Here is an 18665-nt window from a genome sequence, read left to right on the forward strand (position 1 = left end):
TAGTCTCCAACCAACAACTTATATTAGCGACACACAAGGAACTGCAAATGCTGGAATTTTGAGTAAATCACAAAGTGCTGGAATAACTCAGCAGGTCAGGCTGCAACTCTAGGGAGAGACAGGCGATGTTTCAGATTGTGACCATTCTTCAGAATGGTTGTAATAAGGGGAGAAAGCTGGAAAGCAAATGGGGGCAGGACAATGTCTGATAAGTGTTGCTAGTTTAGGTATGTCCGTTACTTATATTAGGTCAGGTTTAATGACTGCAATGTGATTGCGTTATATATCATGTTTGGGCAATTGGGTCGAAATAAATACAGTCCGTACAGGCATTAAGGTAAAGTTCCAAATTGGTATTCCATCTTTTCTAGTCCCTCAGACTTGAATTTAGAACAAATTTGCGGTAGATCATTGTGCTAGACCAGGTCTGTCCACAAAAATTAGTCATCATTAGAATTTGCACAAATTACACCCTTTTGCAGACCATAGAGGCTCTAAACTTTAAATTGTCTCTTCTGAGTGTAAGAGCACTTTGAACCATGTTAACCATCAAATATAACCACATATTACAATTAATAATCTTTAGAAGTCGGTTTTAAATAATTTAGGATCAAGTTACTCACAAGTAGTGGAACATGGGAAGAAATTAATCTGTGATTGAAAGCATTGAATTTGTCGATGGTAGAGAAGGTATGTTAGACACATAGAGTCATATAGCGTGGAAACAGGCCCTGCGGCCCAACCTGCCCACGCCGACCAACATGCCCCATCTACACTAGGCCCTGTTGCCTGCATTTGGTCCATAACATTCTAAACCAATCCTACCCATGCACCTGATCAAATATCTCTTACATGTTATGATAGTAACTGCCTCAGCTACCTCCTCTGTTGCTAGTTCCAAATACCCATCTCCTATTAAATCCTCCCCTCCCCTCCCCTCCTTTCTTCAGACTGGTGGTCCAATTCCCTCTACACTACACCTCCATTCCCACCAGGAAGGTCTTAAAGCCCTCCGTTTCTTCATCGACCGCAGAACCAGCCAATTTCCGTCTACTAACATGCTTAGAATAGCTGGTCCTTACCCTTAACAACTTCTCCTTCGACTCCTCCCAATTCCTCCAAATCCAAGGCGCAGCTTTGGGCACTCACATGGGCCCCAGCTGTGCCTGCCTCTTTGTAGGAAATGTTGAACAATCCCTGTTCCAGGCACACACTGGCCCTATTACCAAACTCTACTGACACTACATTGATGACTGCATTGGTGCTACCTCCTGCACCCATGCAGAACTCACTGACTTCATCAACTTCATGACTAATTTCCATCCTGCACTCAAATTCACTTGACCCATCTCCGACTGCTCACTACCATTTCTTGATCTCACCGTCTCCATCAAAGGAGACAGACAATTGACTGACATCTATTACAAACACACTGACTCCCATAGCTATTTAGACTACACTTCTTCCCACCCTGCTTCCTGTAAAGACTCTATCCCCTACTCCCAATTCGTCCGTCTACGCTGCATCTGCACCCAGGATGAGGTTTTCCATACCAGATCATCGGAGATGTCCTCATTCTTTAGGGAACGGGGTTCCCCTCTTCCATTATAGATGAGGCTCTCACTAGGGTCTCCTCGATATCCCACAGCTCTGTTCATGCTCCCTCTCCCCCCTTTCGTAACAATGACAGAGTCCCCCTTGCCCAATCTGCCGAGCGTAAATTGGAAGAACACCACCTCATATTTCGCTTGAGTAGCTTCCACCCCAGTGGTATGAACATTGACTTCTCAAACTTCAAATAGCCCTTGCTTTCCCTCTTTCTCCATCCCCTCCTCCTTCCCAGTTCTCCCACCAGCCTTACTGTCTCTGACTACATTTTATCTCAGTCCCGCACACTCCCCTGACATCAGTCTGAAGAAGGGTATTGACCTGAAATGTCACCCATTCCTTCTCTCCAGAGAGGCTGCCTGTCCCGCTGAGTTACTCCAGCGTTTTGTGTCTCCGTCCAATTCCCTCCACAGTTGCTGCATGATTATTGACTTGCTCCAGCACTTTATATTTTGTTCACCACTAAACTAGATTATCACTTTGCTCTTTGTGGGATCAAGTTATGTACATTTTTAATATCGCAAGCAATGGTTGTGCATCCAAACCATTTCTGTACATGCAATATGATGAAAGAATGGATCGAATGTGCTTATATTTAGGATGAGAGGGAATCTTATAGAAAACTATAACATCCTTAAAGGCTTGGACAGACTAAATGCAGGAATTTTTGGGGGGGAGTCCAGAACCAAAAACAAAATATTTTAAAGCATTTCCTGTCAAATCATATTTGAAGACACTTCATTTTTTTTGGTCAGAAACATTATGTTCAGCTACCAACCAATGATTTCTCAATCAGCAACATCTGCACGGAGTAAAACACTTTCCAAAAAGGTTAGTTTTATTGTTTCCTTTCAGATCCACAGTTTAGTTACATTTTTTGATACCTTTGTTTCCCCTTGGCAGTGTAACCTTGCCATAATTAAGGTGTATTTTGTTGTGTATTTTCTCTAGCATGGACTGAACAATTGTTTGCTAACTGGTTTCAAGATGGAAGAGCATTAGATACACGAATAACCACATGAACTGTTCTTTCTGGATCAGTAATTAAATTACTGCCAGCTGCAGGGGAAATCCTAATGAGAATTTTTTTACTAAATAAAAGAAGTGCTTGTTAGTAAGTAATGAAATATTTTTATGTGGCATTATATTCTAGTAACCCTGATGAAACAACATCAGGCTCTCAGAGAAACTAAAATTTGTGCAAAAGGACATTCTTGCTATTGAGGGAGTGCAGCGTAGGTTCACAAGGTTATTTCCCGGGATGGCGGGACTGTCATATGATGAAAGAATGGAGCGACTGGGCTTGTATTCACTGGAATTTAGAAGGATGAGAGGATATCTTATAGAAACATATAAAATTATTAAGGGATTGGACACACTAGAGCAGGGGTTCCCAACCTTTTTGAACATGCTAGAGGCAGGAAACATGTTCCCGATGTTGGGGGAGTCCAGAACCAGGGGCCACAGTTTAAAAATAAGGGGTAGGCCATTTAGAACGGAGATGAGGAAAGACATTTTCAGCCAGAGAGTTGTGAATCTGTGGAATTCTCTGCCACAAAAGGCAGTGGAGGTCAATTCACAGGATATTTTCAAGAGAGAGTTAGATATAGCTCTTAGGGTTAGTAGAATCAAGGGATATGGGGAGAAAGTAGGAGCAGGGTACTGATTGAGGATGATCAGCTATGAACATATTAAATGGTGGTGCTGGCTCGTAGGACTGAATGGCCTACTCCTGCATCTATTTTCTATGTTTCTATCTTTCTATGTGTCATTCTGAGCTCAGGTAAGACATGAGAGAATTGTGTATATTTTCTTATTCCTTCCTTTGTAAAATTCCAATTTAATGGATCCATGGTTCAATGGTTCTTTATTGTCATGTGTGCACAGCATAGTAAAGTTATTTTGCCTAACCCACAATTGCACATTCACTATATTGTATTACCGTTTACAAAGAAAAAGAAAAAAGTCCACAGTTCCGTCCACCTGATGGAAGTATGGGATTGTCCCTGATTCAGGTAAGCCCAGGTAAGACCCAGGGGGCTGCAACATTTTCATAATGAAATATTTACACCATTTAATCAAGTAAAAGCAATTAAAGATTTGCAAGAACCCAGAAATTGCGAGGACTGAACATTCCTGGTGAATTTCCTTCCCTTTGTGTTTCACTGAGCATTCTGTAGCTTATGCTGCTAGCCGGTAAAATGATGAAGAAATTGTAAGCACAAGATTTGCTTTCATTCTTATAAATAACTATCCAAGAATGATAGAGACAACATTACAACAACAAAATCTGGGTCATGATGTACTGCTGCCCAGCTCGTGACTGACATTAATGTCTGCGGTTATTCAATACATGACCAGTTATTTATTTCAGTTACACAGTATTATAGTTAATTAAGGCTCATTTCTGTCCTACCATTAACACATCATTATACTTATTCAAGGCTTTATGCAACATATAGTTATGATTGAAATTGTTAACATTTAGCTTGATTGTATTAAATCTAGTTATAGGCTGAAAGAAGATTTCAGCTGTGGTTGGTTTTAGGCTGGAAGCTTTAGTTAAATAATTGAATTTTTTAAAACAAATTTTTTCGAGTTCTGGATATTGGATATGGAAAATAAGGCTTATTTCAGCCTGACCCAGGGGCCCATCTCTTTTTAGTAGTATTCTTATTTTTTTCATTATGTACTGGAGTTTAATATTTGCAGGGCAGGGTTTGTAGTGAGCCAAAGGTAAATTGCTTTCTTTATATAACACAGGACTCCATGATTCTTCCCAAGGCTTGTCCATTCAATTTCCTTTGGAAATCGAAAATGGTGACCGTGATTGCCTGATTTTCTTTTCTTTTCTTTTACAGACAGTAGGTGAAAGTATTGTAAATATATTTTCTTCAAATGTCATTTTTGCCCTTCCAATTTTCTTCCAGTTAAAATTGGGCAAATACACAAACCAGGTGTTCCAAGCATATCAGTTTCCTTCATGATGTGATTGTCACAGTTTTATTTGGACCTGAGATCACTTTAGTAGCTTTGACCTGCTTTAAAATGCTTTTTGATAAGTCGTAACAGTTAGATAATTATTGGTTGAAAATCATCAGATTTAAATATATCATTTTGCTTCTGCCAGAGTTGCAAACATTGTTCGCATTGGGGACATTTGATGCTCAGTACTTTTTGCCCAAAGGAGGTGATAATTGATTATGTAGAAAAATTGATATAGAAAAATAGAGGCATACAGCATGGAAATAGGCCCTTCAACACCAACCAACATGCCCCATCTACACTAGTTCCACCTGCTTTGGGTCCATATACCTCTAAACAATAGACAATAGACAACAGTCCGCTGGACTGGAGGGTGGCAGCTTCGACCACCCCCGGGCCGCGGAGTTTGAACCGGCCCGTTCGTGGAGCTCGGTGAGCCGTGGGACTGACTTACCATCGCCCGGTGGGGTATCGCCTCAGCGCAGAGGGAGAAGAGGAGGAAAGAGACAGCAGCCCTAAGATTTTAGCCTCCATCACAGTGAGGAGGTGCTTGGTGGACTCACTGTGGCGGATGTTAATTTGTGTTTCCTGTCTGTTCTGTTGTTCATTATTGTATGTATGGCTGCAGGTAACGACATTTTGTTCAGGCCGTAAGGTCTGAATGACAAATAAAGGATCTAATTCTAAAAAAAATAGACAATAGACAATAGGTGCAGGAGTAGGCCATTCAGCCCTTCGAGCCAGCACCGCCATTCAATGTAATCATGGCTGATCCTCCCTATCCTATCCATGTGCCAGTCCAAATATTGTTTAAACATTGTGATAGTACCTGCCTCAACCACCTCCACCAGCAGCTTGTACAATATAGCTGACATCCTTTGTGTAAAAAAGATACCCCTCAGGTTCCTTTTAAATCTTTCCCCCCTCACCTCAAAACGATGTTAAAATATGTTAAAGCCTCTTGATTCCCCTCGATTCATGGAACACTGCAGTCCTTGTAATAGTGCTCCAGGGATATTGACCATTTTCTTTTCTCACAGTCTATAATACATTTGTTCCCTGTATATTATTAGAAACTAAATAAGTAATTTCCTCAATTGAGTCAACACGGTCATTCCCAACCGAGTTACACTAATCCTGCAATAATCACAATTCTCCCTACATTCCCATCTAAATCCGCCAGATTCTACCACTCATCTACACACCAGGGGCAATTTACAGTGCCCAATTGTCTATGAACCAGCAGGTCCTTGGGATGCGAGGGGGAAAAAATGGAGCTTCTGGGTGAAACACACACAGTCAGAGGGAGAACGTGCAAACTTCACACAGACAGCAGCAAAGGTCAGGATTGAACCCAGGTCTCTGGAACTGTAAGGCAGCGGCACTACCCGCTGTACCATTGTGCCACCCTTGTTCTTTGATGTGGTTCTTGATTAAAATAGAGCAGAATCCATGGACTACAAGTTAATCTCTTGGTATGTCAAGCAATTTCTTATAGTGTTTTTGTCATTTTTATTTCAAATGATTGAAGTACCATATGAAACAGGCACAGATCCCCATGCGATGGTTAAAATCTTCAGAGACTTTTAAAGTGCATTCCCTTAATGAAATATATTAAGATTCATCTCTTTTCCTGAGCACTGCTTAATGTCAATTAGCAGCAATTTCACAGTGCATACCTTTAGATCCAAATAACTGTGTTCCACTCTCTTAGATTGATTACCCTTTAGATTCACAAAGCCATTTGACCAAAGTAAAACTTTCATCCCATCACTTTGGTCTCTTGGTGAGCCCAACCCCTAGAGTAAAAAAGGCCACCTGCAGTGTCAACTACACTTTTGCTGAAGTAATTGAAATAGGGTACATGCCAGTTTTGCTTGAGGCATATTTTATTACACATTCCATACCTCACTCTAAGTCTCAGCGCCTCCAAGATTTCCATTTAACTAATGAAGATAGACATCAAAATGGATGAGTCCATTCACAAAGGATCAAATCAGCAATCTCTCATTACTTTGGAAATACAATTGTGTCTTTAATGGATGTAAGAAACGCCTGTCAATATAGATGAAGGTTACCTCTGCAATTGCAACAATCCCAGTCAGCAATTTAGTTTTCAGTTAAGTTTAGAGATACAGCGGGGAACCTGGCCCTTCGGCCCACCGGGTCCATGCTGACCAGTGATCCCCACTCATAAACACTATCCTACACCCACTAGGGACAATTTTTTTACATTTACCAAGCAAATCAACCTACAACCTGAACGTCTTTGGAGTGTGGGAGAAAACCGAGGATCTCAGAGAAAATCCAGAGAAAGGTCACGGGGAGAACGAACAAACTCTGTACAGACAGAGACCGTAGTCAGGATCGAACCCGGGTCTCCAGTGCTGCATTCGCTGTAAGGCAGCAACTCTACCGCTGCGCCACCATGATCGCCTATACAGTTATGATCTATACTTTGCAATCATGTCCTGGGCATAGAGGGGCTAACAACAAGTGGGAGACAATTATATCCCTCATCCCTTCTGCTCTCTACTTTGTACAGTTGCCCTGCATACAATTATTCTCTTTGCAGCTTCGAGAGATATTTTTTTAAAGGCCCATTCTACAGCAGAACATATTATTACTTTAAGACTAAAAAAGCACAGGCTTTAACAATGTTTTGTTTTATTTAAAATCACCAGTTTTCTGCGAAATACAGACTATAGGTTTGCACAAACATTCACTCCCAACCTGCATAGTAATTCTGAAATGAATCTAATCAGAATATCAACGACCAACTTTGACCAAAGTGATAAAATAGAGTCTGATGAAAGCTCCTGAACTGAAACATCACCGATCCTTCTTCTCTGGAGATGCTGCCTATCCCAGTTAGTTAATCCAGCACTTTGTGTCTATCTTTGGTATAACCCAGCAACTGCAGTTCTTTGTTTCTACTTCTAGATAAAATAGCTAGTCACCCAAAATAATCTACATTTGATTACTGGTTACTTAATATTATTCAGAATAAGGGATAGTTAATTGAGACATTGTGGATAATGTAGTAGCAAGAATTTCATTGTCCTATCTGGGACACATGACAATAAACTCTCTTGACTTGACTAGTTGGAGATTGCAATTTTTTTTTTTTTAAATGTAGTTGATGGCCTTGGAGAGCTTTTAGGCCAGTTATAATGATTCTTGGCATATCCAGATGTGTGTGTGTGTGTGTGTGTGTGAAAAGTAGAAAATCAGTTTTATTGCCTTTCTAAGGGGGCAGTGTGGTTGTGTTGATATCCTTGTGAGCAGAAAGGACGAGGGATAGAATTGACCCTTCTGGTTCTTAGCCCCTCTATGCACAGGGTGGATGATTGTAAAGTAGAGATCAGAACAATGGGATGTGGGAAATTGCACACTTTGAAAGCACCTTGTCTATCATCAGCTAATTCACATTCCTGAATATATTAACAAGATCCACTCCTCAGTGGAAGCCTAATAATATTAACCATATAACAATTACAGCACGGAAATAGGCCATCTCGGCCCTACAAGTCCGTGCCGAACAATTATTTTCCCTTAGTCCCACCTGCCTGCACTCATACCATAACCCTCCATTCCCTTCTCATCCATATGCCTATCCAATTTATTTTTAAATGATACCAACGAACCTGCCTCCACCACTTCCACTGGAAGCTCATTCCACACCGCTACCACTCTCTGCGTAAAGAAGCTCCCCCTCATGTTACCCCTAAACTTATGTCCCTTCATTCTAAAGTCATGTCATTGGACCATTGGATCAATTGTGCTCCAATTACCCCAGCAGTTGGGTTGATTCTCCATTAGTAGGAGAATAATGGAGGTAATAATGGAGGTAATAATATCACTAGAGGTCACAGAATTAAAGGATGTTTTTTAAGGAAGGAAATGAGGAGGAATTTCTTCAGTCAGAGGGTGGTGAATCTGTGGAATTCTTTGCCACAGAAGGCTGTGGAGGCAAAGTCAGTGGATATATTTAAGACAATGATACAGTAGATTCTTGATTAGTACGGGTGTCAGAGGTTATGGGGAGAAGGCAGAAGAATGGGGTTAGGAGGGAAAGATAGATCAGCCATGATTAAAAGGTGGAGTAGACTTGATGAGTCAAATGGCCTAATTCTACTATCACCTATGATTTTATGAATAGTCTGAAGGAATGAAAGATGAATGAATTAATTAATATGTTATACTTTATTGTCACATGTACCTAGGTACAGTGACATTCATTGCTTTGTACAATATACAATTATACAAAGAGTCTCCATGTACAGATTGCCAACAAAGTTACACAATTATTCATTATAGTCCTGATGTTCCCTCTTTGTCCATGTGCTGTGTGTCTCTACGTCTGTGGTGTGGTGTGCGCTGATCATGTGTTTAAGTACACAATCTCAGGGACACTTTGTAGCTGACCTCAGAGCAACCTATATTATACTCCCCTGGTTACTCTGACAGCACCTTCCAATCCTGTGACCTACTATTAAAATGGACAGAGGTAACAGATGAGAGAGAAAGTCACATCCTGCATGTTCCACTCAAAATAACAAATGATCCCACCTTATGGATATGTGAAGTAGGCACAGGAGTATGTGCCTTTACTCTTCAAGTCTGTGTTGTTATTTAATGACCTGGCTGATCTAAATTTAATTACAATTCTGCATCCCATCTATTCATGGGAACTTCCCACCCTTTGACTTATCATAGATATCTCCAACTCTGTCCTAAGAACATTCAAAATCCTTTCTACCACCGTATTTTAAAGGTTCTGTCCCACTTGGGCGCCATTTGTGTGCCACGCAGGTAGCGCGCGAAGAATTTGTGAATCCCAATATCCTGGGGCGATGTGTGTGACCGCGCGTCACTGCCTACGCCACCACGCCTCATCACACGTGCGCGTACTGCATGCCATGCGCGCATCACATGCACGTCACGACAGGCGGGTCTTGTGTCGTGACGCGTAAATGATGTTGCATAAATGAAGCGCAAATTACGCCGAAAGGGGGCAGGCCCTTTAGGAAGAGAATCCGAAAGATCCACAACACTGAGAAAATAAAATAATGATCTTATTTCTGCTTTAATTGCTGCCCCCTTGTTATGAAGCATGGCCAATGCTTTGTCTGTGCCTGTACACACCATACAGCATACCGGCACCTCTAAAAATATAAACATAATTACTTCTTCATCCAGTCACATGACATATATGTTTACGAAAGGTGCGAATCAGCATGTTTTGTCTGCAAAAAAACACTGACCGTGACCTTTAGTTTTGAATTCCTCCACAAGAGGAAATACTCCAAATCCATTGTTCAAGACTCCTCTGGATCTTGTACGATTCAATCAAGATGTCTTGTTTATCATCATTCAGACCATCAGTCCGAAGAAGTGTCTTGACCCGAAACATCACACACTAGGAACAATTTACAGTTATAACAAGCCAATTAACCTACAAATCAATACATCTTTGACATGTGGGAGGAAACAGGAGATCTCGGAGAAAACCCACATAGGTCATGTGTAGAACGTAGAAACTCAGTACAAACAGCATCCGTAGTTAGAATCAAACCCGGGTCTCCAGTGCTGCAAGGCAGCGACTTTACTGCTGTGCCACCATGCTGCCCAAACCTCTTAAATTCAATACATTTTGCTAACATGTCTATGAACCAAAATATTATTCTTTCCACAGATGCTGCCTGACCTGCAGGCTTTAATTTTTGTTATTCTCAATTTACTTACTCTAGAAATATAATAGGAAATTCAAGAAGGCAACCTAAATCACCAAAGACCTACACCACCATGGCCACACTCTCATCTCGCTCCTATCATCGGGAAGAAAGGACGGGAGCATGAATTTCTAAGTTCAAGAAGAACTTCTTCCTATCATCCATCAGGCTCTTGGGGTCGAGGAAAGACTGTTCACGTTGCGGCATTTTTTCCACCAAAATTCCACCACCACGCACATGAAGCACAAGAAGCGCAAGACACGCACCATTGTATGCAGATGCCGAGATGTGTGTTTAGCTCTGGCTGAACAACTTCTAATCTTGTGTGTGGATTTGATAAGAAGAAGACAAATATAACTATAACCCCAACTCAGCAACAAACTACAATGGACATTTTGTAAAGATTGCACCATGTACTTTGACTTGCACCATTATAGTCTGGTTATCAAATATAACTGATAATTTATTGTATCATTATTTACTGTACTTGTTGTGTTGTTGTGTTAATGTGCCCATAAAGCTGAGGCAAGTAAGAATGTAATTATTTCATTCCCATTGCCAATGACTAAACAATTCTGACTCTAGACTCTTTTTTTTAGTGGTGTATTACAGTTTTTCAGCATCTATCTTTAGAAGCTGATTCTAATGATGAAACAATTACCCAGCTTGTATTTTGCCATGAATCTACCTAATTTCAATGATTTTTTGATGATCAACAAACCTGTGATTGTGCAGGCAACTGAACCATCCTACCAGCCATTAGAGAGCAGTTCTGAACTACAATCGACCTCATTTGAGACCCTCAGACTACCTTTGATTGGACTTTACTGGAGTTTATCTTGCTCTGAATGTATTCACTTTATTCCCTTCATCATATATCTGTACACCAGGCCGAATGGCCTACTCCTGCACCTAATTTCTATGTTTCTATGTTCTATGTTTCTATTTCCTTGCTAACAATGATCGTTATGTACATTTTCTTTGACTTCATCCCCTTTGTTTCATCTTCACACCTAACACTTCCTTATCTCTGTATCTTCCTCTCCCCTGACTCAGTCTGAAGAAGGGGTTTTGACCCGACCTGAAACGACACCCAATCCATTTACCTAGGCATGCTGCCTGTCTCGCTGAGTTACTCCAGCATTTTGTGTCTATCTGTACACAGGGGATGGATCAATTGTAATGATGTATTGTCAACAAAAGCTTTTCACTGTACTTAGGTACACGTGACAATAAACTAAATTCAAACTCAAATAAGGTATTGGTCAAAAATTGCCATGAGAAATAAATGATTAGGACAAGATTGAGAGGCACAGTGCTTGAGAGACAGTAGTAGCGGAAATATTTGTTGAAGGGTAAGTAATTGGCCCATCAGGAATGCAAGTTGAACACTTCAATCGTTGTGTTTGCCAAATTGGAAATGTGAGTTTCCAAAAATTACTTCTAATATCCCTTCCCCAGAATATTTTTAAATTCCTTTTGGCTATTTTATAAAATTCAATTATGTGATACTATTGAGAATTCTGTGCATTGGGAGTTGTTGAGAAAGACAATAACAGGTCAACAATATTTTAGAAAACGCAATTTACAGATAACTCAGTTGCTGGGGAAAACTGATGCAGCTAGAATGCAGAAATACACATGTCTGTTGAGGATGTTCAGATTTTTGATTGTTTTTCATACCGTGACGTGATTTTTATATTCTTTATTATTTTTAGCAGGAAACATAAAATCCAGTCATATTAAGGTTTTAAACTGGGAGGTACATCCACACCACACAAGTATTTGTGTAGGAAGGAACAGCAGATGCTGGTTTAAACCGAAGATGGACACAAAAAGCTGGAGTAACTCAGCGGGTCAGACAGCATCTCTGGAGAAATCGAATAAGTGACATTTTGGGTCGAGATCCTTCTTCAGACTGAGAGTCAGGGGAAATGGAAACAAGAGATATCGATGGTGATTTTGAGAGATATAGAACAAATGAATGAAAGATATGCAAAAAAGTAACGATGATAAAGGAGGCAGGCCATTGCTAGCTGTTTGCTAGGTGAGAACGAGAAGCTGGTGCGACTAGGGTGGGGAAGGGATGGAGAGAGAAGGAAGGGTTACTTGAAGTTAGAGAAAGTACCTCCATTAGTGTCAATCATATATAATTGCCCCATAACTTCTGAATGTCACACTTTGCCATATTTTCTGACTCATTTTTTGCTTTGTTATATCTATTACTAATAATATATATCTTCTGAAATAGAATCAGTTTCCTTTCTTTGAGCATCCTCTCCCAGATGTGAGAAGAATGAGTCATTCTGCTGGTGTCAGTATTTCAGGAATGATATTTGAATGCACAAAATTGCATTTTTCATGTTGCAATATACAGGGCCATCAGTGATGGAGCAATTGAAACTGCCATGTATAAGAGATTAGAATATCAGAGAGTTCGAGGAAGTTATGGAGAAAATCGTTTTCTGCAATAAGATATGTTCAAGCCTCATGAACAAAGTACACATGAGCAGGAAAGTGCTGACATAAACTAAGTCATATGGGACAGAGCAGTGCATGCCTGGTCATGTAATCTTGGCTTGCAGCCATTTACAATTGTAATTTTTAGATTGTTTGATTTATCTAGGGGTCAAGCCATGTTCTATTTGATTCAGAAGTATGAAAAGATGATTATTACAGGAGCATTGTGATTAATTGCTACTATTCACTGCTTGTCACAATTGATACATAAGAATCCCAATGCAATCCAACAATCTCATTAGTACTTGAGGAAATTGTTATATAGCATGTTTTTCCTTTGTCTTCCCAGATGAATATCACAACTTGAACTCTTGCGAGATAACATTTGTGCCAGTGGTGTATTGTGAAATTCGATTGAACATCTCTACCTAAGCTCAGGGCAATGCAATTGAAACATTGCTGATCATGAAGTGTGTGATGTGCTATGGCATTAAATTAACTGGAGATCAGCAGAAGCTTGAAGGAAAATTGAATCAGTTTATAATGCAAGGGAAAGATAGACACAAAAGGCTGGAGTAACTCAATGGGTCAGACAGAATCTGTGGAGAAAAGGAATAGGTAACTTTTTGGGTCGAGACCCTTCTTCTGTGTCTGAAGATGGGTCTTGGGACAAAACGTGATCCAGTTATGTTAGAGTAACTCTACGGATCAGGCAGCATCCTTGGAGAACACAGATGGAAGATATCTGAAGAAGGGTCCAAACATCACCTATCCATGTTCTCCAATGATACTGCCTGTCCCCCTGAGTTAACCCAAAAATCTATGTATTGTCGGTCTGTTTGTCTGTTTATCTATCTATCTATCTATCTATCTATCTATCTATCTATCTATCTATCTATCTATCTATCTATCTATCTGTCTGTCTGTCTGTCTGTCTGTCTGTCTGTCTGTCTGTCTGTCTGTCTGTCCTCTACTCTTCCCCACCGTTAAGCATTAACCTCATTTTAATCCATTCCACCACCTCATTCTTTTTCTCCTTTAAACAATTGCCATTCATCGTGCATAATTTAGACTGAACAAGCCCCTACACAACTTCACTACACAAATATAAACTTTTTGGGGTTTTTTCTCAAAATTCCTGCATCTGCAGTCTATCGTGTATTCCAAGTTTACTGTTTGCTTTCATTGCCCTGAAAATATCAATTTCTCTCTTAGCAGATGCAGTCTGACCTATTGATTATTTCCAGCTCTCTCTGGATTTAATTGAATTGAAATTTGAATTGAATGGAATACTTTATGTGACAGGTCACAGTGAAATTCTTTGCAATAGTCCCCACATAAAGGGCGCTGACAATGTTACAATGTATCCCTCGTCAGATCCACTCTTCTTCTCTACACCCCCCCCACGGTGGATCACCCTTGCCGGGTTTCTCCTCCTTTGTTCTTTCCCTCTCCTTCCTTTATAGCGATCCCCCCAAGCCGGTTCTTTTTCTCTCCCCCCCCCCCCCCCTCATGGCGGTCGGTCCCCCCCACACCGGGTACGCCTTTGTTCCCGGCGTCAAGTCCTCCAGCGTCTCATCTACCGCCGAACCCGACCGGCGCCCTCGTCGACCCTTATTGAAGGGGTCCTTATCACTCTTATTTCAGATTTCCAGCATCTGCAGCTTTTTGCTTTTGTCTTTTCCTCTGACTCTCCTGCTCTGAATAATTTGTACAAATCATTTTATCCTCACAGTTCAACCTATGTCTCTGGTGTCGACCGTGGTAAATAAATTGTTGCTGTCACGCATAAGCAGTCATGATGGCTCGTGTTGTGAACTAAGCACAAGATGAATGTGATGGGTAATTGCAACTTTTGTCAACTCAATTATCATTGTAACTCCTTGACCCGCCACGTTATCATGCCTATACATATGACAAACTTTGCACTTCAGGTCCACATTAAATCACATCATTCTTTTGCCACACCTCATTTGAAACATTATGGGGAAGTTAGACCAATCTGTCCAGATAAGACCATCATAAGATGACCCTGGGACAATGGGCTCTCACAGTGACTTGCTTGCTGGACTAGCACCCGTAAAAGGAAGAGCCATTGATCATTTTAATCCTTCAATTTTAGCAACCCTCAGCATGACCCAACCCACCATCCACTCCCCCCTCCACCATACCAATCTTCCCCAGCCATTACCCTGCCTGCACAAAACATTTTATCAGGGTGCATCACAGCATGGTTTGAGAACAGTTCCATCCAACACTGCAAGAAATTGCAGAGAATTGTAGACGCAGCCCAGACCGTTACACAAACCAACCACCCTTCCATTGTCTCCATTTATACCCCATGCTGCTTCAGCAAGGCCACCAGCATAATCAAGGACAAGTCACATCCTGGCCACCCCTTTCTCCCCTCTCCCATTGGACAAAAGGAATAGAAGTGTGAAAACGAACACCTCAAGTTTCTTCCCAGCTGCTAAAACACAACTGAACCATTCTACCAACAACTAGAGAGCAGATCTGAGCTACTATCTACTTCATTTGAGACCCTCAGACTATCTTTGATTGGACATTACAGGACTTTATCTTGCACTAAGCGTTATTCACGTTATTCCCTTTATCATGTATCTGTATACTGTGAATGGCTCGATTGTAATCATGTATCGTCTTTCCGCTGACATGTTAGCAGGGAACAAAAGCTTTTGCACCTTAGTACACCAGTCAATAAACTAAACTCAACTCATTCTAAATCACAGGTCCCCAAACTTCCTTCCAATCCCTTAAGGCCCCAATATTCCAAATGTTCCCTTGGTTCTCAGGTGATAATTCCCTAAATCCCAGAATGTCAAAGGCTTTTCTTCCAACCAACACAAAATGGTCCCCATACCCCTAAACAGCAATTGATTTTGGCCACAACTTTTCTCAACTCATGCTACAATTATGTGGGTCCTGATCCCTCCACTAAATTACTCTCCGATTCTTTAATCAGGGTAAAGAGGGGGAAAGTCTCAAAGTTAAAGGTAGAACATTCAGAATTGAGATTTATTTGAGATTTTCTACCCCAAAAGGCAGTAGAAGCTGTAACTACTGAGCTCATTCAAAATTGAAATTGATATCTGTATATTCAGGTTTTTGTTTAGTTTCGGGATACAGTGCAGAAACGGGCCCTTCGGCCCATCGAGTCTGCGCCAACCAATGATCCCCGCACACTTACACTCTCCTACACACAGTAGGGACAATTTAAATTATACCAAGCCAATTAACCTACAAACCTGTACTTCTTTGGATTGCGGGAGGAAACCAGAGCACCCGGAGAAAACCCAAGCGGGTCACGGGGAGATCGTACCAGCTCCGTACAGACAAGCACCCATTGTCAGGTTCAAACCCAGGTCTCTGGCGCTGTAAGGCAGCAACTCTACCGCTGAGCCACCGTGTTGTGCCACCATGCTGCCCTGTTGCCATTAACTGAACACTTTCCCCTTACACACAAGCTCACCCGCAATCCACCATGCTCACTTTAATTTTAAATTCTGAATTCCAATGCTTAATGCTGAGCCAAGGAGCCCTTATATGAATGAACACTCGCCTTGGAACAAGTTTGATTACATTCATATTTTTGAGATCATACACAAGGTATTACATATTAAATATTAAATGCACTGTGCTAAGTAGCGCATGTTGAAACCTCAAATATTTATCACATAGTTTGCAATTACTTGGCCAGTCTCAAGCTATTAACACTTGCAATAGGTAAATGTATGCACAGTTCTTAGAGATAAATGCTTCCAATTACATTGGAAGGAATACGTCACAAAGTGCTTGAGCAACTCAGCGGGTCAGGAAGCATCTCTGGAGGACATGGATAGGTGACATTCTTCAAAGATGCTGCCAGACCCGCTGAGTTACTCCAGCACTTTATGTCATGTTATTTTAAACCAGCATCTGCAGTTCCTTGTTTCTGCTGAAGAAATTAGGCAATAGATATAGACAGGAGCCAGCTTTGAAGAGATAGCATTGCCAACTTAGGTCAGTTGAATGAGATGTCCAGATAAAGCCTCACAAGGGTCATAATCATTTTAGATGGAGAAAAACTCTATGTTTTGTATAATATTTTAGCTTAGAGATGCAGCATGGAAATGGGCCCTTTGGCCACCAACTCCTTGCCAACCACAATCACCAATACACTAATTCCATCATTCTATCCTACACACTAGGGTCAATTTACAGTAACCAATTAACTTACAAACCTGTACATCTTTGGAATGTGGGAGGAAACCAGAGCACCGGATAAAACCCACATGGTCACAGGGAGAACATACAAACTCCATACAGACAGCACCCGTAGAGAGGTTCGAACCTGTGTCTCTGGCGCCGTATGGCAGCAATGCTACTGCTGTGGTACTGTGCCGCCCTTGCGCTTTACATCAGTGTTTCTCCATGGGTGTAGGCTTTCGAGCTCTGAACCACTCACAAACTGTCCGACTTGGGAATGTTTCATTTTCACATCTTTAATTACAATTTGCTGCAAAATATGGATTAGGAAATACATAAAATTCAATACTGAAGTATATTCCATTTATTAGCAAAAAAAAACAACATAAAGAAGGCCATGGATTTATTTTTACATTTCTTACCTAACCTGGCCATTCTAGAGTGTTAAAATAAAGGACCAATCCAGAAAATGCAGAAGTACAAACCCAACATGTTTCAATGAATAAAATATCAAGGGAAGAAAAATATGTATTAGACCGAGTAATGGAGGAAATGCCAAAGATTGAAGTCATGCATAAATTATAGTTCCCTTTGATTAGTTTTACTCAGTTTTGTGCAGCATTAACAGTAATAAGGTATTTCTAAGAAGTCAAAGCAGCAACTAATTAACATTTAGGTAAACATAACAGCCTAGAGTTGTTAAACAAAAGGAATTCAATAGAAATTTTAATTAATCACAATGCAAAGGATGAATTGGTTAGAGCCTGTACGTTATTAATAAATGGCATGTTCATCTGCTTAAGGGAGAATGTTGGCTGAAACATATTCAATTTCATGATTGTATTAAAACAGTGGCCAGAGGAAATCAACATGAGACGTTGGTGCTAGTATTATAAATATCACTTAACTCAATTTCAAAATTACCTGTTTAGAGATGCATTTTATTCTGCATCTTCCCTTCTCTGTCACCAACCCACGCACAATCCATCAATGTGTTTTTTCTTCTCTGCTGCTGAAGACATGTGTTCTTGTGACACTTTTGCCTGCCATTAGCCACCCTGACGTGTCTTCCATTTGCAGCTGTCCTTCCTTTGCCTCACAACTTCAGACAACCTCCACAGAAACATCATATTAATTGGATGCAGAGAAAGGGTGCTTTAAAACGGTCGTGCATTTCACATAAATCGGTCACACCATCAAGCAATCACACGAAGATCAAGGAGGAATGAATGGACATGTTGCAATCGGAAATGTAATAATAAATGCAGATACTGCACAAAAGGAAAGATGGTATTTCCCAAATTGAAAGTGTTTGTGTGACTGTGAACTGAATCACTAGAGATAGGGACTGCTGGATATAAAACTCTTTAGTCATCACAAACAAGCCTTCTGGAGAATCTTTATCTCCTCTCCCATTACTGTGATGTTTCATAGTTTTTATACACGAAGGTAGAAATCGGTTTAGGTTTATTTTATCATGTGTACTGAGATACAGTGGAAAGCGTCTTGATGCTATCCATTCAGATCAGACACTTAAGTCAAGAGTGTTTTATTGTAATATGTCCCAGACAGAACAATGATGTTCTTACTTGCAGCAGCACAACAGACTATGTAAAAACAATCAAGTCAAACTCAAGTAGAATAGGTAGAGGGTGAAGAGTGTATGAATGA

This window comes from Leucoraja erinacea, chromosome 32 (assembly GCF_028641065.1).
Source record: "Leucoraja erinacea ecotype New England chromosome 32, Leri_hhj_1, whole genome shotgun sequence".
Taxonomy (NCBI): domain Eukaryota; kingdom Metazoa; phylum Chordata; class Chondrichthyes; order Rajiformes; family Rajidae; genus Leucoraja; species Leucoraja erinaceus.